The sequence below is a fragment of the Strix uralensis genome, chromosome Z, assembly GCF_047716275.1.
Source record: "Strix uralensis isolate ZFMK-TIS-50842 chromosome Z, bStrUra1, whole genome shotgun sequence".
In the NCBI taxonomy this organism is placed as follows: Eukaryota; Metazoa; Chordata; class Aves; order Strigiformes; family Strigidae; genus Strix; species Strix uralensis.
In genome coordinates, this window is record NC_134012.1 from 33,209,272 (window position 1) to 33,236,473 (window position 27,202).

Here is a 27,202-nt window from a genome sequence, read left to right on the forward strand (position 1 = left end):
GCAGGAAAATGACTGTGCAATTCTCTGTCCTCAGGAAACAGCTGCAAAACTTAGTGACTTACTGACTACTGACATATGCATATCACTGACTGAAAAAGAAGATGTTAATCCAGCATCTCTAACTGCGATAGCTATTATTTGATATGAGAAAAAGGTAATTTCTCATTGAAATGTACAATTATTAGAAACACTTACAATTTCTATATATCAAATCTAAAATTTGTTTCACGCTTCAATTGAAATGTACAAATTTGAAACCATAAGTGATTTACTAGCACAAAAATGTGCAAACATAACACTCTCAAAGTTTTTATCTAATTATTCCACCATTAGGTGAGTTGAAAGTTAAGCCTTATCAGTTCCTCTGTTCCCTCATTTTCTAAATGTTGTGTTTGTTCCTTTTTCACGTTCACCAGTGTGTTTTTGCTTTGGCATCCCCTTCAACCTTCATAGTTAAATCAATATTTCCAAGAAAGTTAGAATTAAAAGGAAAATTACAAGGAAATCTGTCTATGATTTTCAAGTACAGGCCTCTTCATGATTTAGAGTAAGTGACTACATAGTGTAATCCTCAAATTGCAAAAGGAGATCATAAGGCAAGAAATGGTATCCTTCACTGCCACAATTTAGACTGTTTCACATTCTCATTTTACATACAGCATTTACAAAAAAAAGGAAAACGACAATTTAAAAAAGAAATCACTGAGTGATAAATTGTGAATAGTCTTTACAATTAGTGCTCATAGGAAGGTCATGGAGCAGGTCATCTAGAGCCATTAAAAGTCATCTAATGGACAACCAGGGGATCAGGCCTAGTCAGCATGGGTTTATGAAAGGCAGGTCCTGCCTGACAAACCTGATCTCCTTCTATGACAAAATGACCCGACTATTGGACAAGGGAAAAGCTGTGGATATTGTCTACCTGGATTTTTGAAAAGCATTCGACACAGTTCCCCATAGAATTCTCATAGAAAAACTGGCTGCCCATGGCCTGGATGAGCGAACGGTCTGCTGGGTCAAGCACTGGCTGGATGGACGGTCCCAGAGAGTGGTGGTCAATGGAGATAAATCCAGCTGGTGGCCAGTCACAAGTGGTGTTCCTCAGGGCTTGGTGTTGGGACCATTTCTGTTTAACATCTTTATTGATGATCTTGGTAAGGACATAGAATGTATCCTCAGTAAGTTCGCAGATGACACCAAGTTAAGCAGGAGTGTCGATCTCCATGAGGATAGGGAGGCTCTACAGAGAGACTTGGATAGATTGGATTGGTGGGCCAACGTTAGTGGGATGAGCTTCAACAAGGCCAAGTGCCAGGTCCTGCATTTGGGCCACAACAACCCCATGAATTGCTACAGGCTTGGGGAGGTGTGGCAGGAGAGCTGTCTGGAAGAGAAGGATCTGGGGATTCTAATTGACAAACAGCTGAACATGAGCTGGCAGTGTGCCCAGGTGGCCAAGAAAGCCAACGGCGTCCTGGCTTGTATTAGAAGTAGTGTGACCAGCAGAAGTAGGGAGGTGATAGTCCCCCTGTACTCTGCACTGGTGAGGCCACACCTGGAGTATTGTGTCCAGTTTTGGGCACCTCAATATAAGAGAGATATTGAGGTGCTAGAGTGAGTGCAGAGGAGGTCAATGGAGCTGGTGAAGGGCCTGGAGAACAGATCCTATGAGGAACGATTGAAGGAGCTGGGACTGTTTAGCTTGAAGAAGAGAAGGCTAAGGGGAGACCTCATCACTCTCTACAACTACCTGAAAGGACATTGTAGAGAAGTTGGTGCTAGTCTCTTCTCACAGGTGATTAGTGAGAGAACAAGAGGGAATGGCTTTGAACTGCAACAGAGGAGGTTTAGACTGGACATTAGGAAAAAAATTTTCACAGAAAGAGTGGTTAGACAGTGGAATTGTCTGCCCAGGGAGGTGGTGGAGTCACCATCCCTGGATGTGTTTAAGGGTTGTTTGGATGTGATTTGGGGGAAATGATGTAGGGGAGAACTTTGTAGAGTAGGCCTGATGGTTGGACTTGATGATCCCAAGGGTCTTTTCCAACCTGAATGATTCTGTGGTTTTTGTGATTCTGTTTCTTAAGGTTTTTGCAAATGGGTCTTGCAGCTACAAGCAGTGACAGAGTTTCTACAGGAGAGCTAGTGCATCGTCCCTTAACCATTAGTAATCCATTGGTCAGCTTCTATCAGACTCCAGTTCTGGAAGAAATATGATTAGAGTAAATCTAAGGGTCAAAATTAATAAAGTAAACAAAGAAAGATCAAGAAAGGAATTATATTTCTTCAATGTTTTTTATATATTTTTAGGAAGCAACACAGATAATTATACTGGCAAGCTTTTGGTACCATGGTGAGGGCTGCAGGGGCAGCCTATGTGAGAAGGGACCAGGAACTTCCTCCATCTCAGACAGGTCTGGTTACAGCCAGCTTCAAAGCGGACCCACCACTGGCCCATCAGCAACTCTTGTGGCACTTCTGTGATAACATATTTAACGAAGGATAAAAATTACTGCATGGCAGTTGTGAGACAGAGTGAGAAAAATGTGAGAGAAACAATCCTGCAGACACTAAGGTCAATTAAAAAGTAATAGTAGGAGGTGGTACAGATGCTGGAGCAGAGGTTGCCCTGCAGTCCATGGAGACCATGGTGAAGGAGGTTGTCCCCATGAAGTCCATGGAAGACCAAGCTCGACCAGATATCCACACTGCATCCCATGGAGGACCCCACGTTGGAGCAGGTGAATGTGTCCTGAAGGAAGCTGCAGGCTGTGGACATCCAATGCAGGAGTAGGCTCCTGGCAAGAGCTGCAGCCCATGGAGAAGAGCCCATGCAGGAGCCAGTTTTCTGGCAGGAACTGGGGCCCGTAGGGCATCCATGCTTGAGCAGTCTGTTCCTGAAGCACTGTGTCCTATGGAAAGGATCCATGCTGGAGCACTTCTTGAGGAACTGCAACCTGTGGGAAGGATGCATGTTGGAATATTTTGTGAAGGATTTTATCATGAGGGAGAAATCCCACACTGAATCAAAGAACTGCATGAGAAAGGAGTGGCAGAAATGAAGTGTTGTGGACAGAACCCAACCCCCATTCCCCAGTACCTCTCTGCTGCTTGGGGAGTGGAGGATGAGGTAGAGAAACTGGGAGTGAAGTTAGACCTGGGAAAAAGAGGGAGTGGAGGGAAGGTGGTTTTAGTTCTGTCTTTGGTTCTCACTATCCTACTGCATTTTTAATTGGCAATAAATTAAATTCATTTCTCTGAAACAGAGTCTATTTTGTCTGTGATGGTAATTGGTGAGCAATGTCCCTATCCTTATCTGGAAACACAAGATTTTTCATCTTACTTTCTTCCATCATTGTGCTGAGGAGGGGCAGTAAGAGAGTGGCTTGATGGGCACCTGGCAGCCAGTCAAGGTTAAAGGACAAGAACTAATGTTTAAATAATACAGCTCTGCTTCATGTAATAGAAGTCCCCACTGACAAAGCTCATGCTTTTAAACACTGTCTCCATTGTCTTTTGTATCATGCTCTCACTGTTTCTTTATCTAAACAAGGGTTACTTTGTTTTGTTTTGTTTTGTTTTGTTTTTTTCCCCCAGAGTGCTCAACGTATGTTATTTATTTTCACATCATATATCACAATTTATTGCTACCAGTAATAGCTGTTTTGGAATTAAACCTTGCTTGAATTATCCAGTCATAGCTGGTGATGACAATGTGGGAATTTTCTTTTCTTCAACCAGACTGACTCTGTTGGATTAACATTTTTTTACAGGCAATATAGTGTGTTCCGTAGCAGATCTATCATAAAAAAAATCCAAACAAACAAAAAAACTCTTTAAAATTACATCTAAATTAAATAGAAGAGACTGCAATTTAAAGTTTCTCATAAAACAATCATTCAGCTTTGAATTTGGAATTATTGCATTGCAACATGGTTGCACAGAGGAACTATCCATGTTTACAATCAGTTTATAGGAAAACACTACAATATGAGCAAGAGGGATATTTTTCAAAACTTTGTTATAGTGTAATCCTGTGTGCAGCTGAAATGCTACATAGAATAATTCGCCAAAAAGCACATAATAACATGGATTAAAAGTGTATGAGCTGGGAGGAGAAAAGTTTCCCTTAATATCTATACAGAGACTAGTATTTTAACTCTGTTTTGATTATGCAAAGTAAACAGTTAGGACAAACCCTTGGACAAATCAGAGAAACAGTTCTCTCAGTCACAAATCAGACTGAGTGGCAGTTAGATTCCCAAACAACGAAACTGTATATTTGTTTTAATTCTATTTGGGAACAGGGTTTTTCTATTTATAAGTAAGTAAGAATATATTAAGTAATATACCTAATATTTATAATCAGTTTCTCTCACTGACAGACACAATCTTACAAAGTTCCAATTATGTCATAACAGTGAGTGATGGATGCACTCCTCCTGTTTGAACTAACTGAACTTTGGTCCAGGCAGATGCTCAGTTAGTAGGCCTAACTGAAGTTAATCCTATTGTGTGAAGTTATCAGTGGATACAAAAAACCCAGTTTGGTTGGAGGCGGGGCTGATAGTCTGAAACTGCATGAACACGGCAGAAAATCTGAATACAAATCAACCACTTCACACTATAAATATCTGCAGCCATCAGGGCCCATTGAGATCTCCCGCCATAACAGCTGGCTGCAAAGTGGTGATCTCCCCTTCAACAGGGACACCTCTCAAAGTTACTCCTCAATGTGGAGAGATCCCTTACGTGACTCCAGACATCAGTGGATTAGTAAGTGACATTTGTTGCGTGCATGAAACATTTAACATACATATAGTAAGCTTACATGATAATCTTTGTATCCCATAATAACTTTAAGTGTAGTAAATAGTACAGTATTGACTGCCAATCCATCTATACTTACTAAATATTTTACATACCTAAATTTACTGAGTAGAACTCAATAAACTAGCTACTAGCTCAGATCTGCCTGAATGGTCTCTGACTTTTCTCCTGTGACATAGTGTGATCCAAAAGCACAGCTACTATGACTTCTACAGTAGCAACGTAGAAAATGTAGACAAGCTCCCTGATCCCCAAGACTAGTTCAAATTTAGATACTATTTGAAGCTGAAATCCGTATGTTGACATGTTCTCTGTTGATACTGATGTAATTTTGAGAAATTGCAAATGAAATTATTTGGAGGAGTTGAGGAAACAAGTCACTAGAGATGTCTAAAAGGAATAGTGCTATCCAATCTTCAATTGAAAACATTGTTCCTATAGGGAAAGTGAAGATAGAAAGATGTTCCCTTATTGAATTTGAAAACTGAATGTCTAGGTTTGATAACATTGATAGTGTAAGTGTCATATGATGTATCTAACACATCCTCCCCATTTAACCAGGTGGAATGTTTGAACAATAGACAGACGTTCATTTCTTATATGGAATTGTTTTTAGATATAATTTATATGTAGGCTATATATTATGAAACTGACCCTGCTCACCAACAGAATATAGAAATTTCTCATTCTTTTGAAAGATAAGTAGAATGTTTTCTTTTGAAAAGAGCTGCTTTTTTCTTAAATATTTTCACATCTTTTATGCTGTGTTACTGTGTTCAGAGTTCATCTAAATACATGATAGAAAGTAAGAAAATATGATCTGCAGCAAGAGTGTAGAAGCTCATACTGTACATCACTATTTTTATGGTTCTTCGTAAAATTTACAAATGTAAATTTTTTCTTTAAACTAATCCTTTGGGGAGGGGAAAGATGCAGTAGGCACTGTCTTTGGTTTAAAAAATACCCTGAACAATATTTTAAATTTTTCTATCCATGCTAACAATTGCCAGATGCTTGAATTAGGCTATTATTCTTCATTGCATTCCTGTAATTTTTGCAATTGTCAGCTAAAGAAATGCTAAGAAACACAAGATGCTGGGTCTTGTCATAGAAACTCTTGTAGGCAATTTTCATTTGTTCAAATTAATCAGAAAACACATATACATTATTTAAACTAGCAAGAAGAGGTCCCTCTCCTCTCCTCTCCTCTCCTCTCCTCTCCTCTCCTCTCCTCTCCTCTCCTCTCCTCTCCTCTCCTCTCCTCTCCTCTCCTCTCCTCTCCTCTCCTCTCCTCTCCTCTCCTCTCCTCTCCTCTCCTCTCCTCTCCTCTCCTCTCCTCTCCTCTCCTCTCCTCTCCTCTCCTCTCCTCTCCTCTCCTCTCCTCTCCTCTCCTCTCCTCTCCTCTCCTCTCCTCTCCTCTCCTCTCCTCTCCTCTCCTCTCCTCTCCTCGCCTCTCCTCGCCTCTCCTCGCCTCTCCTCGCCTCTCCTCGCCTCTCCTCGCCTCTCCTCGCCTCTCCTCGCCTCTCCTCGCCTCTCCTCTCCTCGCCTCTCCTCTCCTCGCCTCTCCTCGCCTCGCCTCTCCTCGCCTCTCCTCTCCTCGCCTCTCCTCTCCTCGCCTCTCCTCTCCTCGCCTCTCCTCTCCTCTCCTCGCCTCTCCTCTCCTCGCCTCGCCTCTCCTCTCCTCGCCTCGCCTCTCCTCTCCTCTCCTCGCCTCTCCTCTCCTCTCCTCGCCTCTCCTCTCCTCGCCTCTCCTCTCCTCGCCTCGCCTCGCCTCGCCTCGCCTCGCCTCGCCTCGCCTCGCCTCGCCTCGCCTCGCCTCTCCCTCACCTTGCCTCGCCTCGCCTCTCCCTCACCTCGCCTCGCCTCACCTCTCCCTCGCCTTGCCTCTCCCTCTCCTCAGCTCTACTCTGGTCCTTCTCTCTTCTCTTCTCAGATGCTATATAAAGCAATATAATCAGATAATAATTAATTGCTTTATCTATCCACATAAACAAAGTTGAGAATATTTTATGAATTTTAAAGTAGTCTCACTTTCACATAGAGCTTCATCCTGAAGAATACCCATCTCTCCTTCTGCTGTTTTGAAAAGTGTTTATGTGTATCCTAATTTCAAGCATGTGTCTTCCTATTTTACTGTAATAGAATCAGTATGTTCACACCCTGCAGGAGTGAACTCCAGACATATTTTCTGGACAGTGTTGACAAAAGTTAACACCTGTGTCAAAGATAGCTATTTGGAAATCTATGCTGAAGCTCATCTACATAAATTCAGCTAATCCCCCACCTTGAATGTTTTGGATATGAATGCAAACTCTGTCTAGATCTCATAATATGAACTTTCAGTTTCAAGTTTGCTTCAAAAATATTAAAAGAATATTTCCTCTTTTCCTCATATTGCTGTGCAATTTGTAGTCAGAATATATAAAGAAAGGTCAACCAAAAGTCCATGTGCAGTAATTTCTTCAATGAAAAAACCACTCTGTTAATATACAGTTGGGAGTCTTCTAGATTACTGACTAGAAAGGATAAAAATAGATAAAAAATAGATAAATAGATAAATAGATAAAAATAGATAAAAAATAGATAAAATACACTCACCAATGAAATAATTGCATACTGAACATTTAGAGAAACAACATTTTGCACAACTGAGAACATTGCACAGCAGTGAAACCTGAATGTATCTGCTATGGACTAAACATTCAACCTCCTACACAAAAAGGTAGAAGCTTCACATTATCTTATTTTTAACTGGTAAAAATTCTGTACAAGTGTAGATGCTTTAGTTCAAGCTGATGAAGCAATGTAAAATGCTATTTTTTTTTTTTTTTTTAAAGACCAAAAAAACCCCACAAAATAGCAACAGCAGAGAAGGTGTATGTCAGGCAAAGATGTTATTTTCCCTGAATTGGGAACAATAGCAACAAAACAGCAGGAAGAGTGATCTCCCAGAGCCTCAAGAATGTCACAACTTAATTCAGCTAAGGCAATCCCAGGCTGATTATCTTGCTGCTGGGGATACTGCAAGCTTTGGACTCAATATAGGTAACAGTTAAGATGTAGCATGAAGATAGTGTGGCTAGATATTATTACATGAATGAGAATTCCCATCTGTCTGTCTGAGGTAGCTTTAATTGCACTGTAAGCCATTGGAACAGCAGAAGGAGTTACTGAAACAATAAATTACTCTTTCAATGTTTAAGGAGAGGAGATTGATGATGCATTAGATTGATGGTGATGATCCATTGCACCACTAAAAGGAGGACTGGAAGACTTTAAATACCACATGAACAGGAGATTGCAGAAAAAATAAGTCTTTATCTGCAACATTCTGATGAGAAATCAAGGTAAGATACTAGTAAGGGTAAATAACTGTTCAGGGGACAACAGAAAAAAATGAGTTCTCATTAAATATCATAAAGGGCTTGAGTTGACTGAAGAGACTACTTTTACACAAAAGGTACATAAACTCAGGAACAAAGATTAAAGTACTATATGATATTTTGACAACTCAAATATTCTAATGGCATCCTACAAATATTAAAAATGTCTATGTTTTTCTTGAATAACTGTCATGAAAATACACCAAAGTATTGCCTTCCTTGGCACTAAAATCTGGCACAACAACTTCCTAAAATAGATCACTGGTGCTCTAGGTGTATATTGTCCAATATTTTCAAAGGCTACTGGTCAAAAATAAAATTAAGAACAAAATATTTCCAATTAACTAGATGATATGGAGGCAAACAATAAAATCTAGTAAATCTTGAAAAAGTTTTGTCTTCTTACCCATTGAATATTGTGCCCTGGTATGTGTGTGTAGTACACATACATAAATCAATCACCACCACCAAATAGATTTTGCAGCTAACAACCACGCTACCCTACAGTCAACTGTGCCTGTGGGAAACAGATTCATGATAACTCTGTTTGCAAAGTTCTACATAATCATCTTGGAGAGTGCCTTGAGGCCTGCAGATTTTCTTTGCAGCAGACTGAGATCTCAAGATTTTGAGAGACTTTGCTGGTGCTTTGAAAAACACCAGAATAAAATCCAAGGTCTAATCACAGACTCAGAGAAGGCCTAGTTTCAACAAGTCGAGAAAGGATGCAATGTCATAATATCCTTATTCATCTGTGGAAGGCTGGGAGTGGGAAGTGCCAGGGATAGGTCCTTCTAAACCTTAGCCAAAAAATTAATTGGTCACAAGTGGCTTCATCTTCTGTAATGGTATCATGAGATTAGGACTGTCTGATTTAGCCTCCTCAATCAGGAGGAATCTGAGTTAGGCTTTTTTTAAGAATGCCAGTGAGGTAAACAGAGGAAGGTCCTCCAGCTTCATTGCCTCTGGAATATATATACATTATAACAACAACAGCAAATCAAAAGGAGTCCAACAGTAACTCACTGATTTTGAGGTGCCTATATGTATCACTTGCAGAGAGGAACACTGCAGTGGACTTCATTTGTTCTTTTTATGCCTATGTGTCTTTAGAACTGCACTGCTGAGGAAGGTATTGTGGTCTGGTAGATGATTTGAAGGGTGCAATTGTTACTATTCAGCAAACAGAAAATGAATACTTAGTGTGTAAGAAAGGGGCATAAAGTACCTTGAAGCTCAGGAACTCGGTGAATAGCTGCCTATTATCAAGAGGGCAATGTACACATATCAAAACATCTTGGTAAATGTAGTCCAGCTCGAGATTTTGTGCTCCTGAAGAAAAAGGAGAACATGAAGAAGTTACTGTTTTTCAAGGACAGTATTTTTACATTTAAATCAAGGAAAAATATTTTTACATAAAAGTTGCCTTTGCTTTAGCGAATATAATCAGAACAAACTTTTTTTTCAAGGAAGCCAAAGCAGATTAATTCTATCCATTACTAGCTTTTTTCAGGTAAGATTATCCAAAATCCCATAGAAAATAATATATTTTTTGTCATTATTGAAACAGTATGAATAACAGAGATTAAATTCTGTGCAAAGCCGCTCTTTGAATAAACTAACAGAGTTCAGTTACATGGAGGAACTAAAAAAGAAAAGAGTTTATGAGAGTTGGATTTTTGGGGGATAGTGCAAGTAAAGGACATTGAACAAACAATGAACCACCAAAAATACATATTTAAAAATACAGTCATAAAATAATGGAGAAATTAAAATTAACAGAAAGCAAAATCATTTCTTAAAGGAGTGATGAAAGCCTTGTCATATTTGATCCCAGTGTAGGTGATTAAGTTCAAGTAGTGCAAAGCATTGTTCAGCAGAGATGTTTTCTTCCTAGGAAATTAAAACAGATCTTTTCCATCCTTAACCTCTCTGACTTTAGTATGGAGGTTTTTAGGATATGTGATAAACTAACTTGTTTCCACACAAGGATCATACAGGGGCAGAGAGGAACAATGATAGGTCAGATAACCACCATGCCCATGAAGGACCCCAGAGGCACCGTGGGGGTGTTGATACCTCAGCTGTAAGTCCTAGTGCTTACCTGACCCCTCCCCAGGGTGTCCCATGGAGTCTCCATCCCTGGGGCTGGGGTGACACCCAGCACTGTGAATCTGTGGGGGCTCTCCTGGGTCTCATCACAAACTAAGAGCCCACTGCCTGGTTGTATGTGACACTTCATGGGGTGTAGGGGGTGGCACAAGGTTTATTCTGGGGTGCGTAGGGGAGGAAACAGAGGTAGGAGAGGTGGGGATCAGATTGGTTTGAGGAGGAGCTTACATGGCAAAACAGAGGGAAAACAGGATACAGGAGTCCAGAGAGGGTTGAGCAGGGTCTGGCCAGTGTGCTCGTGGGGTCATGCCCTATACCTGATCAACACGGTCTGCCCTCTTCTCCCTGATCTCCATTTGTGTTTCCTGGGTGAGGGACCCTGTCCCATTGAAGTGCTAAGGCTTGGACAATAAACCCAAGCCAGAGTTGACCTATAGATGAATCCTGTACATTTTATAACTGATAACCATTGTGCTAATAGGTATTATACTAAGTTATAGCAAACCAACTATTCTGATGTAAAAGGTGGGAATACTGAAGCCTGAGCAACAGGCCCTGAACTGAAACTGCTAACTCTGTATGTAGTCATTAGTGAAATATGCATAGAAGATGTAGCTTAAACATCATAAAACATGTCTATGTTGAATGTATCTTTATCTTTCTTTATGTGTGAGCAAGATAACGGAGCCACAGAAACAGTTATCTGACCTTGTGACCTTGCTCATAAATTAATTAGACCAGCAGGGAAACTCCCTTAGCTTCTCCCTTAAGCCCTGGCCAGGCTCTGGGGGGGAACCTAATGTGAGATGAAAACCAGATGTTTCCGCTTAAAACAAAGGTGCCAGCTATTCTGGCTTGCTGATTTTTAGGTATATAAGGCTGGGCCCGCTCACAGCGACTTTGGAAGCCTCACCTACGGGTGGACGCACCGCGTAGGATTTCCCACTTGCCGGGACAGGTTCTCCAAATCCTCGCTGTGACCGGGGCTCCCCAGTGACTGCGGATCTGGATGATGGTAAAGTATGTAAGTGGTGATGGATCTTTCTTAATCACTATTGTCTCTCTCAGGTAGTAATGATGTGATGCATTACCCTGTATTTTCCTATTTGTTTAAGTGCACTATTCTGTCTTTTCTTACTGTATGTTTTCTGTATTATTCTGTTACATTATTTAGTTATTTCTAGTAAAATACACCTGCTCTTTTCACTCTGGTGTCTGAGTTTAATTGATATCCCTGATCAGCAAAACACCCATGTGTTTGCAGGAGGGGACTGTGTGTGAGGGTCCATGTGTCCATGGTTGCAGCCACTGAAGCCAACATGGGTGCATGTGCCAGTGTGTGACCACAAGCGAATGTGCAACCCAACTAGATGGCGAGCAGAGTGAGCGGCCCAGGACCAGACTGTGGGTGCCTCTGAGGGTGAGGAAGCTGGAGGGGTTGGCTCCCAAAGGGACCAGGGGTCCAAGTCTAGCCCTGGAGGGACTGTGGGGATGAGGGTTGACTGAGAGATCTGCTGGTGTGTGTGTGTGGGTGGCTGGGGGGTGCATGCGTGTGTGTGTGAGAGAGACAGGACAGTTCAGGGGAAGTTACTGGAAGTTACTAAGCCCAGCTGCCAGAGGATTCACACTCATGCGTATGTGCCTGTGTCTGTTCAAGGGGCTCTGTACCAGTGACAATGATGACGTTGTAAGTTCTATCTGTGTGAGAGTGCTGTGGTTTCTGCCTGTGTGGATATCTGTGGCCTGCTGTCTATGTACATATATGCATATTGTATATTTGTGTTTGTGTATGCATTACTGTGACTACATGCTCAGCTTCACCAACTTTCCCCCTCAACCTGGTGGGGTTGGAGGCATGGAGCTGTGGCAGCCTTGTCACTGTCAGGCTGCCAGATTTGGCAATCACTAACAGAAATGTAGCTGTCAAACAACCTTCAAAAGTGTTGAGATAAGGGTAATGATTTTGGAGATATGTAAGGGCACACTTTCAGGCTTAAGATGGGTAATGACCATGTTTAATCATTAATAGAAAAATAACTGCTGAAGCTGGTGAAGCAGAAAAATAAAACCATTATCTTCGTCTACTGTTTCCAAAACATTAAATATCAGGGGGTAGTAACATGTGAAAACAAAACAAGTAGACCACTGATAACATCTTCCTAGGAACTTAAAGGGAAAATGAAATACTGTCACACCCTTTCCGCTTTCCATCTCATCTTCTGTCTGTCGTGTTCTCGTTGTCACTTTCTTCCCCACAGCCCAAGTCTTCTTTCATTTAGTGATCACAAAATCCTTAGTGAAGCAAAACTCTGGTTGAAGTGAATGAGTTAAAGGAGTGGAGTGAGCACTGAAATCAATGCAGCCTTGTTTTGGCATGGACTATGGAGCTACAGTTAGATTTCTCCACCTATCCCTGTTAACAAGCCACCTTTTTTAGATTTCAGAATGATTGACTACTGTCCATGATGCTTCTTCAATGGCATGTTTAGGAGGGACTAAGAGTACAGCACAAATCTAAATCAGAATGAAAGAGAGAATGACTGCAGTCTTGGAAGAATTTAGAAAATTTTATAGTTGAGTTAACTGTTAATTTCACTTGCAACTCTCATGATAAATCAGTGACCTTTCCTGAGTATTATTCAAAGTAATGTAAACTATGTATACTGACCATTCTTTTTCTTGCTTGTAATATTGATGACTATAGCCAGAGAGCAACGCAAGTTTAAAGATTTGTGCCCTTTTCCTTCCCCACATTTACTCCTACAGAATGGTTCAGAGATATAGCAACAATCTCTGAGATTTTTTCTCTGTTATATACCATTTAATCTGTTAGTGTTAGACAGGAGTGTTTCAATTTGAAAGGTGTTTAGCTAAAAAAAAAAAAAAAAAAAAAAGGAATATTAGGATTTGTGAAGAGGAAAATCTAGTTTTAAGAGTGGCAGGGCCAGATACAAAAGCAACCTAAATAAACAGCTGAAGCTTTGTTTCTCTTTGCAGAACAGGATTTTAATTTCAGGAAGAATTTGCTCTATGATTGAGTGGCAATTAAATTCAGTAAGATCTGTTGGGCTTGAGTTAAAAAAAAGGCTTAATTAATTACACAAACAACCGATGGTCCTGTCAAACTGGCAAGTAAGTTCATTGATCTTAAAGTTAAGCTAAAACAAATTAAGAATTGACAAAATAATACACATACTACAATGGGAAGACCATTATAGATAGGTGATAATTATGAAAGGACAGCAAATACTGTAAAGAAGGAAAAAATTTCCCTGTAGTCACAGTCAGAGCATTCTGTATTAAAAGAAAAAGATGCTTTTAGACACCAAGATTTTTTATAGTCACAGGAAGTCAGCCACATCCCCCTGGAAACTATGTCAAGGCATACTGATGACAGAGAGGTGATTAGAGACAGACACATGGCTTCACAAAGGGCAAATTGTGCCTGACTAATCTGGTGGCCTTCTACAATGGAATGACTGCATTGGTGGATTAGGAAAGAACAACTGATGTCACTTATCTTGATTTCTGCAAGGCCTTTGACATGGACTCACCTGCATCTTGGGCTGCATCAAAAGAAGCTTGGCCAGCAGGTTGAAGGATGTGATTCTGTCCCTCTACTCTGCTCTGGTGGGACCCCACCCGAAGTACTGCATTCAGCTCTGGAGTCCTTAGAACAGGAGATACATGGACCTGTTTGAGCGGGTCCAGAGGAGGGACACCAAAATGATCAGAGGGCTAAAACACCTCTCCTATGAAGAAAGTCCGAGAGAGTTGGGATTGTTCAGCCTGCAGAAGAGAAGGCTCCAGGGAGACCTAATTGCAACCTTTCAATATATAAAGGCAATCTAAGAAAGATGGAGACAGACCAGGACCTGTAGTGACAGGACAAGGGGCAGCATCTTAAACTAAAAGATGGTAGATTTAGATTGGACCTAAGGATGAATTTTTTTTACGATAACAGTAGTGAAACACTGGAGCAGGTTGCACAGAGAAGTTGTGGGTCCCCCATAATTGGAAGTGTTCAAGGTCAGATTGGATGGGGCTTTGAGAAACCCGGTCTAGTTAAAGATGTCTCTGTCCATGTGAAGTGCTAAGGCTTGAACAATAGGCCCAAGCCAGAGTTGACCTATAGATGAATCCTGTATATTTTATAACTGATAACCATTGTGCTAATAGGTATTATACTAAGTTATAGCAAACCACCTATTCTGATGTAAAAGGTGGGAGTATTGAAGCCTGAGCAACAGACCCTGAACCAAAACTGCTAACCCAGTATGTAGTCATTAGTGAAATATGTATAGAAAATGTAGCTTAAACATCATAAAACATGTATCCTTCTTTGTGTGTGTAAACAAGATAACAGGGCCACAAAGACAGTTGTCTGGCCCTGTGACCTGGTGTGTGACCTTGCTCATAAATCAACTAGATAAGATGGGAAAACTCCCTTAGTTTTTTCCTGAGCCCCGGCCAGGCTCTGGGATAATCTAACATGAGACCAACTCCAGATATTTCCGCTTAAAGTAAAGGTGCCAGCTATTCTGGCTTGCTGACTTTTAGGTATATAAGGCTGGACCCGCTCACAGCGACTTTGGAAGCCTCACCTACGGGTGGACGCACCATGTAGGATTTCCCACTTGCCAGAAAAGTCTCTCCAAATCCTCGCTGTAACCGGGGCTCCCCAGCGTCTGCGGATCTGGATGATGGTAAAATATGCAAGTGGTGATGGATCTTTCTTAATCACTATTGTCTCTCTCAGGTAGTAATGATGTGATGCATTACCCTGTATTTTCCTATTTGTTTAAGTGCACTGTTCTGTCTTTTCTTACTGTATGTTTTCTGTATTATTGTTATATTATTTAGTTATTTCTAGTAAAATACACCTGCTCTTTTCACTCTGGTGTCTGAGTTTAATTGATATCCCTAATCAGCAAAACACCATGACAGAGGGGTTGGAACAAGATATCTTTAAAGGTCCCTTTCAACTCAAACCATTTTATCATTCCATAATTCTACAACACTATGACTCTATGTTACACAAATTGGAATTTAAATATTGTCTTAACCGTTTCACTAAAGGTGACAGTAGACATGAGAAAGATACACAAAAAGTAAAACAAAACAACACAAACAAAGAAATCACTATATTTCTATTTCATCCTGTTTATTACACTTACATAGTAGCTGATTTTATTCAAATTAAGTAAGACCACTGCCTGTTCTTTAAACTTTTGAAGTCTTCCTGGAAAGAAGCATTCCTCCAAAGAAGACTAGTGTAGTGGAGCCGTTTAGTTGCCTAAATGGAGTTGGTTTTGACCATTTTTAGGGTTTTTTTTCCAGTGACTCTTCGTGGTGTCAGAACCAGTTTCTCCTACTGCTCAAGATTATGAAACACTGGGATGTGCTGAAAGTAAAACTTAAAAATAACTAAAATCTCAATTTTTCATGTACTAATGCATGGATTACCCAGACCTTAAGTCCATCATACTACATGTCATATAATGCAATTTACACCCACAATGCTAGGTAGTTGCAAAAATAATGTAATTGTCACAGGATCACATGACAATTCAGGGTGGCAGGTTCCTGGAGAGGTCTCCAGCCTCAGCCCTTGCCTAGAGAAGGTTCAGAAGTGGGTTCAGGCAGGGCTGCTCAGACTTAACCCAGTCAGGGCATGAAACTCCCCATGTCTAAGATGCAGAAGAAAGACCCAAGATCTTAAAAGCATGATTTCATAAGAAGCTATAAGAAAAACAGCTTCATTGGTCAAAATTATTTGGGATCAAATGGAATATTTAGTTTGATCTGAAACTAAATAAGTCTCTTTTGGATGCATATTTAGAAAATCTTTAAAAACTAAATGTAACTTCAATTTTAAAAATTTTGCATGAAATGTCTCTAGTTTTCACTTGATTACAAACTCCATATTTGTAATGAAACTTATTTATCTGAACAAGTGTTTGCAACCCTAATGTGCATGTCTTAGTGTTAACATTTCGTAAATATGAACTCTAATTTCTGTGATTTTTGTGTTAGTCAAATGTCTTTTAAGTGTAATATTATATTATAAAAAAGGCCTTTTAAGTGTAATATTACTTATATCGCACAACAATCACACTTAGGATTTCATTTAAATGCAATATCAGTAAAAAGTTTGATAGAAAGTCAAATTTTCTATGACAGAAATGTAAAGGTTTGTTCTCTTCCTCAAAAAGACTACAATTCAAGATCCTTGGATAGGAGGACACTTCAACATATCTTTAAGCATGAAAGTATTCCCAATGACTTCAAGATGAGTTTTATTTTCTCCCTCAAAGTCACACAGGGACGTAAGGGGCTTAAATGACTTTACTGTTTCAGAATCTAACAGGGTCACTTAAACTTACTCTATCAAATGCTAAAAAATACAAAATTTTATTATTTGCAAAATATTCTCTCAAGTATTGTGAACAGAAGCTGGTAAAAAAGAGATCATACATCTCCAGATAACTTATTCTTTCGTAAGAATACTAAATTGCAGGGTAGCACATTGGAGACATTAGGTTTACTGTAAATAAACAAAACCTGCACTACTATTATTAATTTCTGACTCTTTTAGTCAGAGACTCAGTGAGTCACTCTGTTAGTCATTATAAACACAGTATTTAGCAACCTAGAAATTTTAAGGAAAAGTAAATTCGTATCTGTTAACAGAAATTATATTAGACTTATATCTCTTAATTAAATAACAGATTTTATTTTAAATTATGTTAAGAGGATCTATAAGCATAGTTTCATGGACCATAGATGAATAACCTTTATTGTGTTTTTCTAATTAATTTCTTTTATTAAATTAATTTCAGAGCAGACCTTCTGTCTCCTCTTGATCTTTGAGGAAGAATTTATATGCAGGTGATCACATTATGCTAAATTACATAGATTCTTGTACAGTGCCTGTTGAAATATATGGTGCATGTTTATGATTTTTAATAAATCATTTATATTCTATCCATTCATCCAGAAATTGCCTTGCTATTTTACTATTAAAGGAATGAATAGAGGAGGAGAAACTACCTTTAATATTTCCATTTTAAGGAAAAAAAGAATCATTTTTTAGCAAAAATCTGCAAAAGTATATGGAAGAACAAGTGAATAGGCACAAGAAATACTAAATAACTTTCTATTTCTTCTGGATCCCTTTCTTTTCTTTGCATTTAGTGAGATATACAAGTGTAAATACAGAGAAGCAACATACAACATGATCGTTGTTTTGATTTCCTTTGACAGAAAAGTTGACTGCTTTCTACTTTCCAGTGTCTATCATGCATTCTTAGTGTACATCACCCTCAAACACACATAATTCTGCAGAGTGATTCTTCTTGCTGTATCACAAAAAAAGGTGTGCATACTGCTGTATCTTCAAACTAATCACTATCAAGACTAAATTGATATATTAAGAGAAAGACTTTGCAAAGATGAGGATTACAGGGCTTGTTGAAGCAAACCATTGATTGTTACAGAATCACAGAATCATTTAGGTTAGAAAAGACCTTGAAGATCATCTAGTCCAACCACTAAGCAAACACTGACCATTCTCAATTACACCATATCCCTCAGCGCTATGTCAACCCGACTCTTAAACACCTCCAGGGATGGGGACACCACCACTGTCCTGGGCAGCCCATTCCAACGCCTAACAACCCCTTCTGGAAAGAAATCCTTCCTAATATCCAGTCTAAACCTTCCCTGGTGCAACTTGAGGCCATTCCCTCTTGTCCTATCACTTGTTACTTCGTTAAAGAGACTCATCCCCACCTTTCTACAACCTCCTTTCAGGTAGTTGTAGAGAGCGATGAGGTCTCCCCTCAGCCTCCTCTTCTGCAGACTAAACAACCCCAGTTTCCTTGTAAGACCTGTTCTCCAGACCCTTCACCACCTTCGTTGCCCTTCTTTGGACACGCTGTCGTAATTCAATGTCCTTTTTGTAGTGAGGGGCCCAAAACTGAACACAGTCATCGAGGTGCGGCATCACCAGTGACGAGCACAGGGGTAAGATCACTTCCCTGTCCCTGCTGGCCACGCTATTGCTGATACAAGCCAGGATGCCATTGGCCTTCTTGGCCACCTGGGCACACTGCTGGCTCATGTTCAGCCTGCTGTCAATCAACACCCCCAGGTCCCTCTCTGACTGGCAGCTCTCCAGCTACTCCTCCCCAAGCCTGTAGTGCTGCTGGGAGTTGTTGTGGCTGAAGTGCAGCACCCAGCATTTGGCCTTATTGAAACTCCTACAGTTGGCCTTAGCCCATCGCTCCAGCCTGTCCAGGTCTCTCTGCAGAGCCTCCCTACCCTCGAGCGGATCAACACTCCCACCCAACTTGGTGTCGTCTGCAAACTTACTGAGGGTGCACTCGATCCCCTCGTCTAGATCATCAATAAAGATGTTAAACAGGAGTGGCCCCAAAACCGAGCCCTGGGGGACACCACTCGTGACTGGCCATCAACTGGATTTAATCTGTTCACCACAACTCTTTGGGCTCAACCACCCAACCAGTTTTTTATCCAGCGAAGCATGTGCCCATCCAAGCCACGAGCAGTCGGTTTCGCCAGGAGAATGCTGTGGGAAACAGTGTCAAGGGCTTACTAAAGTCAAGTTAGACAACATCCACAGCCTTTCCCTCATCCAATAAGCAAGTCGCCCTGTCGTAGAAGGAGATCAGGTTTGTCAAGCAGGACCTGCCTTTCATAAACCCATGCTGACTGGGCCTGATCATCTGGTTGTCCCGCATGTGTTGTATGATGGTACTCAGGATGAGCTGCTCCATCAGCTTCCTGGGCACCAAAGTCAAGCTGACAGGCCTGTAATTTCCTGGATCATCCTTCCGACCCTTCTTATAGACGGGTGTCACACTGGCCAATTTCCAATCCGTCGGGACCTCCCCGGTCAGCCAGGACTGCTGGTAAATGATGGAAAGTGGCTTGGCGAGCACCCCAGCCAGCTCCTTCAGCACCCTTGGGTATATCCCATCTGGTCCCATAGACTGGTGTATGTCTATGTGATGCAGTAGGTCACTGACTATCTCCTCCTGGATTGTGGGGGGCGTCGTTCTCCCAGTCTCTGTCTTCTGGCTGAGGAGGCTGGATTCCCTCAGTACAACTAGTCTTGCTATTAAAGATTGAGACAAAGAAGGCATTAAGCATCTCAGCCTTTTCCTCATCACTTGTTACCATGTTTCCTCCTGCATCTAGCAGGGGATGGAGGCTCTCCCTGGTCTTTCTTTTGCTGCTGACGTACTTATAGAAACATTTCTTGTTATCCTTGACTGTTGAAGCCAGACTGATTTCTAGCTAGGCTTTAGATCTCCTGATTTCCACCCTGCATAGCCTCACAGTGTCTTTGTAATCATTGTGAGTGGCTAGCCCCTTCATCCAAAGGCCCTAAATTCTCCTTTTTCTCCCTGAGTTGCAGCCAAAGCTCCCTGTTTAGCCAGAGTGTTCCTGCTTTACAGGGTAGAAACCTGTTCCAAATGTGGGAAGCAGTTTAACAGAAGAAACATAACAAGAGAGGAGAGAAATGGACAGTAATATGAATTGAGAGGAAGAAGCTGAACCTAAGATAAACTGTGTTGTAAGATCTTGAAGATAAAATAGAAGTTTTGAAGAGGATACATGTGTATACATACGTAAATGATGAAATCCATCTACTTAATTAGAAATGTTGGAAGGATGAAATAAAAGAATAATGGCAAGACTGAAAGAAAGAGAGGTTTCAGTTACTCAGGAAATAATTTAAAATATCTTTTCAGTGCAAAGCGCTTAGTATGCAAACACACGCTCATCTATGTATCTCTTTTTGTGGGTCCAACTCCAAGTGAAAAATATCTACACAGGCATTGTGTAACACATACAGTGGTCACATCAATTATTTGTATCCATTTACATTCCCAGTAGGCAACATTTTTCTGTCACTGTTCTTTACCCAGGATCTTTTCCCAGGAAACAAAACAAGCAAGCAAGCAAGCAAGCAAGAAAGAAATAATAAAAAAAACCACACTAAAACAAAATCGTTGCTCTTCTATATGATCTTGTGCCAAGACATAGGAGAAACTGATAATAATGCTCTTTTTAGAGGTTTATGAATTCAGTGAAGGGGATCCATACTGTGATATGCAAATATGAAATTACATTTTTGGAGACTTTTTTTAAACATAATTTCTTTAAAACAAAGTTGAAAAGCATGTAAGCCAGAGTTATATAGTAAAGGTTCTTTCTTTATTGAATATGGACTTAACTATACCTTTTTTTGATATCTAGTAGGTATTAGTTGAAAACTGTCTTTATAACAGACAAACAAGCAAACAAAAAACCCCATCAGTTTCACTAAAATATGTGCATAAAACTTTACCCAGAAGCAATTTAGAAAGTAAACCACAATGTGCTGCTTGCATTTGTTACTAGTCCACACTGATGCGAAGAACAAAAGCCCTGAGTTCTTACAGGAATCTGTTTACAGTGTAGATCTGTCCAGCACTACTGCCAAATCATTAAGCCACATCCAAACAGAATTCTTATCTGAGACAGGTGTTAGCACAGTGGGTACTGAGGAGAATAGAGGGAGTGTTGGATCCTGTAAAAGACAAATATTTTACAACTCAAATTATGAGTGGACTGCTACAGACCTCCGTAGAGCTGAGCAAGGTTGATGCCAGTCATTGATTTAATGCTTGCACATACCAGCCCTCAATAATTCAGAATCACAGAATCATCCAGGTTGGAAAAGACCTTGAAGATCATCTAGTCCAACCATTAACCTAACACTGACAGTTTCCAACTACATCATATCCCTAAGCGCTATGTCAATCCGACTCTTAAACACCTCCAGGGATGGGGACTCCACCACTGTCCTGGGCAGCCCATTCCAACGCCTAACAACCCCTTCTGGAAAGAAATCCTTCCTAATATTCAGGCTAAACGTTCCTTGGTGCAACTTGAGGCCATTCCCTCTTGTCCTATCACTTGTTACTTCGTTAAAGAGACTCATCCCCACCTCTTTGCAACCTCCTTTCAGGTAGTTGTAGAGAGCAATGAGGTCTCCCCTCAGCCTCCTCTTCTCCAGACTAAACAACCCCAGTTCCCTCAGCTGCTTCTCATACGACATGTGCTCCAGACCCTTCACCACCACCTTCGTTGCCCTTCTTTGGACACGCTGTCGTAATTCAATGTCCTTTTTGTAGTGAGGGGCCCAAAACTGAACACAGTCATCGAGGTGCGGCATCACCAGTGACGAGCACAGGGGTAAGATCACTTCCCTGTCCCTGCTGGCCACGCTATTGCTGATACAAGCCAGGATGCCATTGGCCTTCTTGGCCACCTGGGCACACTGCTGGCTCATGTTCAGCCGGCTGTCAATCAACACCCCCAGGTCCCTCTCTGACTGGCAGCTCTCCAGCTACTCCTCCCCAAGCCTGTAGTGCTGCTGGGAGTTGTTGTGGCTGAAGTGCAGAACCCGGCATTTGGCCTTATTGAAACTCTTACAGTTGGCCTTAGCCTATCGATCCAGCCTGTCCAGATCTCTCTGTAGAGCCTCCCTACTCTCGAGGAGATCATATTCAAAACAGCAAGGTCATTTTAATTCACTTTGTCTGTTTTATCTATTAAAGCAAGAAGTGCTCCCAGGACATTGGATAGAATGTTAAGTATTCTGGTTACATTTTATCTGCAACAGTTGGAGGACAGATTTCCTAATAGAACAGATGTTACATACAAGTCCTTTGACTTACAAAGCCACTGACATAATTACAAAATTGATTAAGTAAGGATTTGTCCATAATACACTAAGTCATGAAAATAGATTAGTTCATTCATTCTTTTTGTGAGCTAAACTCCTGGTCTTTAGAATCAAAGATGCTTCTGTTTGTCATTTTGTTTGACATTTTCTTAAGAGCATCTGTGGATAAACTTGATTTTCAAAAAAGAAGAGACTAATAGTACTGACAGGACTCAGGTTTCCCTGTGTTTTCCTGTCCAAAGTATTTTTATTCTTATTAAAGCTCCCATCTTCCCCTACAGATATGGGATAGCAATCCATTTATATACAGTCTATATATACCTAAAATACTACCTGAGAATGTGAGTAGGACTACTTGAGGAGAAATTTTCAAAACAATTGGATTGTGTGCTGAAATCAAAATTTCTATTTTCCTATTTTATGGCATGAAATCATCAGCAAGGGGAGAAGCAGCACACCATAAGTTCAGATTTGTAAAATGTGATGTATCACTAAAGGGTAACATTATGGGTATTAATCATACAGTAGTAAGATGATGGAATGTATGACATAAGAGCACATTTTTATCTCTAAATTATCTATGATACATGTTCTTAACTTCTCCAGATGTGTTTATTTGCAGTGCATTATGCCCCAAAAGGGGTGGATTTTTCAGTTGGGCCTATATCTACATGAGGTTAAGAGAAGGCATCAAAACTAATTTATTTTTGGAATCCACGCAGAATTTTAACACTGAATTATTAAAAGGACAAAATGTAAAGACTAATTCAGTCTACTTCTTTACCTCTTGCCTCCTTATCTAGGATTTCACTTTTAGAAAACATCAAAGAAAGGTAATAAGGATGTTAAACCCGCGCAAAGGTATTTGGAGTGAATTGTTACAGTATTTTGCAGGCCAGATCCTGCTCTTCTTTACAGAAATTTATTATCCATGAATCCACAGATAAGCAGAAATCCAGTTCATTACATGGTTGTAAATGATGAACAGGAACAGGTCATGGAACAATGAATATAAGGCTGCCTTCAAAGGCAGCATTATGGAAGTGCACAGATACCGATCATGTCATACTTTGGGTTCAGTGCCACAAATACAATGAACGTTCTTTTTCTTCCAGGCTTGGGAACACAATGGCTGAAATTATTTCTGGGTCAGTGCATATGCTTTAGTTTTATACTGTATTTGCAAGTTTGTAACATATATATTTTTGTAGGACATGGATAAAACACAGTAAGGACCTGTCCCAGGGAACTTTCATCTCATAGAGGAGAGCAGCTCCCCCATAGAGTAGGTAGAGGGATATTACCTGAAGTGTTAGAGGAGAGGAGAAAAGATACATCCCATGAAACTGTAAAACAACCCTTGCCTCCATAACAATACAGAGAAAAAAGAATTTTCAAAAAGGCCAATCAGCCTAGTTCAGGAACTTGCTTATTTTGGCTGGCAACAGAATGCTAACATAAGCTACATATTTGTATTATATGAATATGAAAGTCATGTTCCTGTAGAAAGGGATCTGAACATTTTTTGTAGGATCTTTTTTATTATTCAAGCTGGAAAATTCAAGATTTATATGTTGAGTCTGGCAGATTGTAATATACAGGTTGCTTCTGATACATTAAGGAAGACCAGGAAGAGTAGTTAGCATGACACCATCAGGCAGAATTAACGCTTCATGTGGAAAACATTCGAGTTTTGAAGATAGAACTCAGAAGCAGAGTTCACAGAGGCATTTGTGAAAAGAGCCTAATAAAATCATCTGATTACAAGACTCTCTCAGATGATGTACTTGCTAATAATTGCTAGTTGCTGATCACACTTGTTAAGAAGATTATTAAGACAGAGCTAAACTTAACTATTCCCAATGAAGGAGGCATATGGAAACTTCCTCCTCAAAAAACAACTCTGCTCTCTAAACTAATTTGTGAAACCTGAAGTTTGGATACCATAGACTCACATAGACTCAGGAATTGTTACAAGGGGAATTCTGCATCAGAATTTTGATGGAAGCACCTGTAAGTTTCAGCAATCACTCTGTTGCAGGAAATTCAATGTCATATTACCAACAATTTCAGCAATTTTTAAACCAAACAGAACAGATCTCTACAAAATTATCTGTAGATAATGCACATCTGATATTAATCTACAGCATATTTCTAGAAAAGGATTTTCACAGTATGTCTTCTGCCTATCACAGTCTTTTTAATTGCTGTCTTGCACAGCCAATGGTCTGACTGTCCTTATATTTCTGCAGTCTAGCACACTTAGGCTTTAGTCTTGACAGGATGCCAGTATTGCATAGCTAATTGAATAAAAGAATGATAAATGGTGGAAGCTGAAACATGTCAGTGAAAAATGTCAAGTCAGTTTATCCTTTTTTCTGTGTTATTTTCCATAAAAAATTACTGGCATGGTCTATCTTTACCATTTCAAGCCACATCTTTGAGAGTTTGATACCAGCCACACACAGATCAATAACAATTAGGAAATATGCTTTCCAGTTACTTAATGAACCACAGTTAGACTATAGATAATAAATCCTTTCTTTCTTCTTGAAAAATTAGAATAGAATAAAGGATTTCTACAAGGATCGTTTCCCATCTTGTTGTCCTGGTTTTGGCCAGGATAGAGTTAACTTTCCTTGGATTGGGAGGGAGCACAGCTAGAGGGCTGGGCCCGGGTCAGTTATTGGAGTATTCCATATCGTGTGACATCATGCTCAGTATATAAGGGGACACATGCTCTCTCATTTAGGTTTCAGTTTCGGTTTCCTGGTGGGTCAGTGTGGTGGGATTTCTGATGTGGTCAGAATTGCTACTGGGGACAGGCTGCATACCGGTCGTCAGTTGATGAGCAACTACTGTATATTACCCGTTTGGACTTACTATTGTTACTGTTGTTTTGCTGCTGTTACTAAATTTTCTTTATTGAACCTACAAATTTCCTTTTTTTTTTGTACCTCCCCTGTTTCACTACGGGGGGAGGGGGGAAGTAAACATCTGGCCATGTGGTGATTGGCTACTGGCTAAGTTCAAACCACAACAGTCTTTTGGCACCCAATGTGGGGCCAGGGGTTTGAGATAACAACAGATTGGGTCATAATGTTTATTGCTTGGATCTTTAAGTCTTTATCACCTCACTTACAGTATGTATTTTCCATGCTGTTGCTCACCGTCCATGAGAGTTGGGCTAATATTTTGGTTTTGCTGTATTATGTAATGCTGATCTATGACAGGGTGCAGTCATTGGTCCTGGGGCTATTTACAACTGTGTTTGAGAGATTCAGGAGTTTTAAATATCCTTGGAATGTTGAAATTAATGTGGTCATCTTACTGCTAGGAGGTAGAGTGTTCCTGCATGTGGTTCAGGATTTGTTCAGGGTTAAGCAACTATTTAAGAGTATCACCTGGAAATGTACCCCAAGATTGGAGAATTATGAGTGGCTGGGGGTGTGGGGTAGCATGGGCAAGTACCTACAACAGTGGGCACCTCTGGTGTATTGGAACTTCACTCCTGCACAGGTGAACTAGTAAAATATTTGGAAAAAGTATGCTGTCACTGGGTAATTCCAGAGAGGCACAGCTCACTGCAACATGCTGGGGCCTAGCTCACGCTTACCGAGTGTTACTAAACACTGTTCAGCACCCTCAAGAGGAAGAGAAGGGCTCTGGATCTGGTAACAAAGTAACAGAAACTGCAGGTGCAACAACCCCGAGGACAGGCACTGAAGCTGAACCAGAGGATCTGAGGCCCGCTATACTCCAACTGAAAAGAAGATATTGGCAGCATACAAAGGGATCCGAGCTGCGTCAGAGGTGATCGGGACTGAAGCACAGCTCCTCCTGGCACCCTGACTGCCACTGCTGGGCTGGGTGTTCAAAGGGAATGTCCCCTCTACACACCATACAGCCGATGTTATGTGGAGTAAATGGGTTGCATTAATCATACAACGGGCTTGAATAGGGACCCCCAGCCATCCAGGAATACTGAAAGTGATTACAGATTGGCCAGAAGGCAAAGATTTTGGAATGGCGCCAGAGGAAGATGTAATGCATGCTGAAGAGGCCCCACCATATAATAAACTACTGGATAAAGAGAAGCTATATGCCCTGTTTACTGACAGGTCCTGTCTCATTGTGGGGACACATCGAAGGTGGAAGGCAGCTGTGTGGAGCCCCACATGATGGGTTGCTGAAGCTGCTGAAGGAGAAAGTGAATCAAGTCAGTTCGCAGAGGTGAAAGCCATCCAGCTGGCCTTGAATATTGCTGAGTGAGAAAAGTGGCCAGTGCTCTATCTCTATACTGACTCATGGATGGTGGCAAATGCACTGTGGGGGTGGTTACAGCAGTGGAAATGGAGCAACTGGCAGCACAGAGGCAAACCCATCTGGGCTGCTGAATTATGGCAAGATATTGCTGCTTGGGTAGAGAATCTAGTTGTGAAAGTACACCATGTAAATGCTCATGTACCCAAGAGCTGGCTACCAGCCAAGTTCAAATCATGGCACTTGTATATATGGGTTGATTATACTTGAGTGTACATTTATTCACCATCCTTACTGGAATTCATTCGATGTTTTCCACCATACTCATTTTCCACCATCCTTTCAAATTTATACATACTTGATCCCCTTTCTTGCTTAGTGTTACCTGCACATTTAGGAATTATATTCTTTACCATTCAGCTTGCTGCTGAAAATACCAAGAATTATTAGATACATGGAAGATCGAATTTTCTTTTTGACATCAAACCACCAATTATGATTCTCTTGTACTATCTTTTCCAACATGTTTTACAGTTGTTTCATGGAGGCCATAATTTTATTTCTTACCTAAAAAACATATGACACAGTGTCAGAATAGTTACCAAACAATAAAGACATGTGACATCTACTGCTTCTCTTGAATCTAGAATGTCTGACAACTTGTCATACTCTTAATTCAGTTTTATTCCACTATGTTTGCTTTTAAGTAATTCTCAGTTACAACTGTGTATTTCTTGTTGTCTTCTATTTACAAATAGCTCAAAATTTTGCTCCAGCTTTGACTAGAAAAAAACGTTAGGCAGAACAGGCTGTAACAATAGTACTGTCCTTGGTGAGAAAGAAGCTAGAT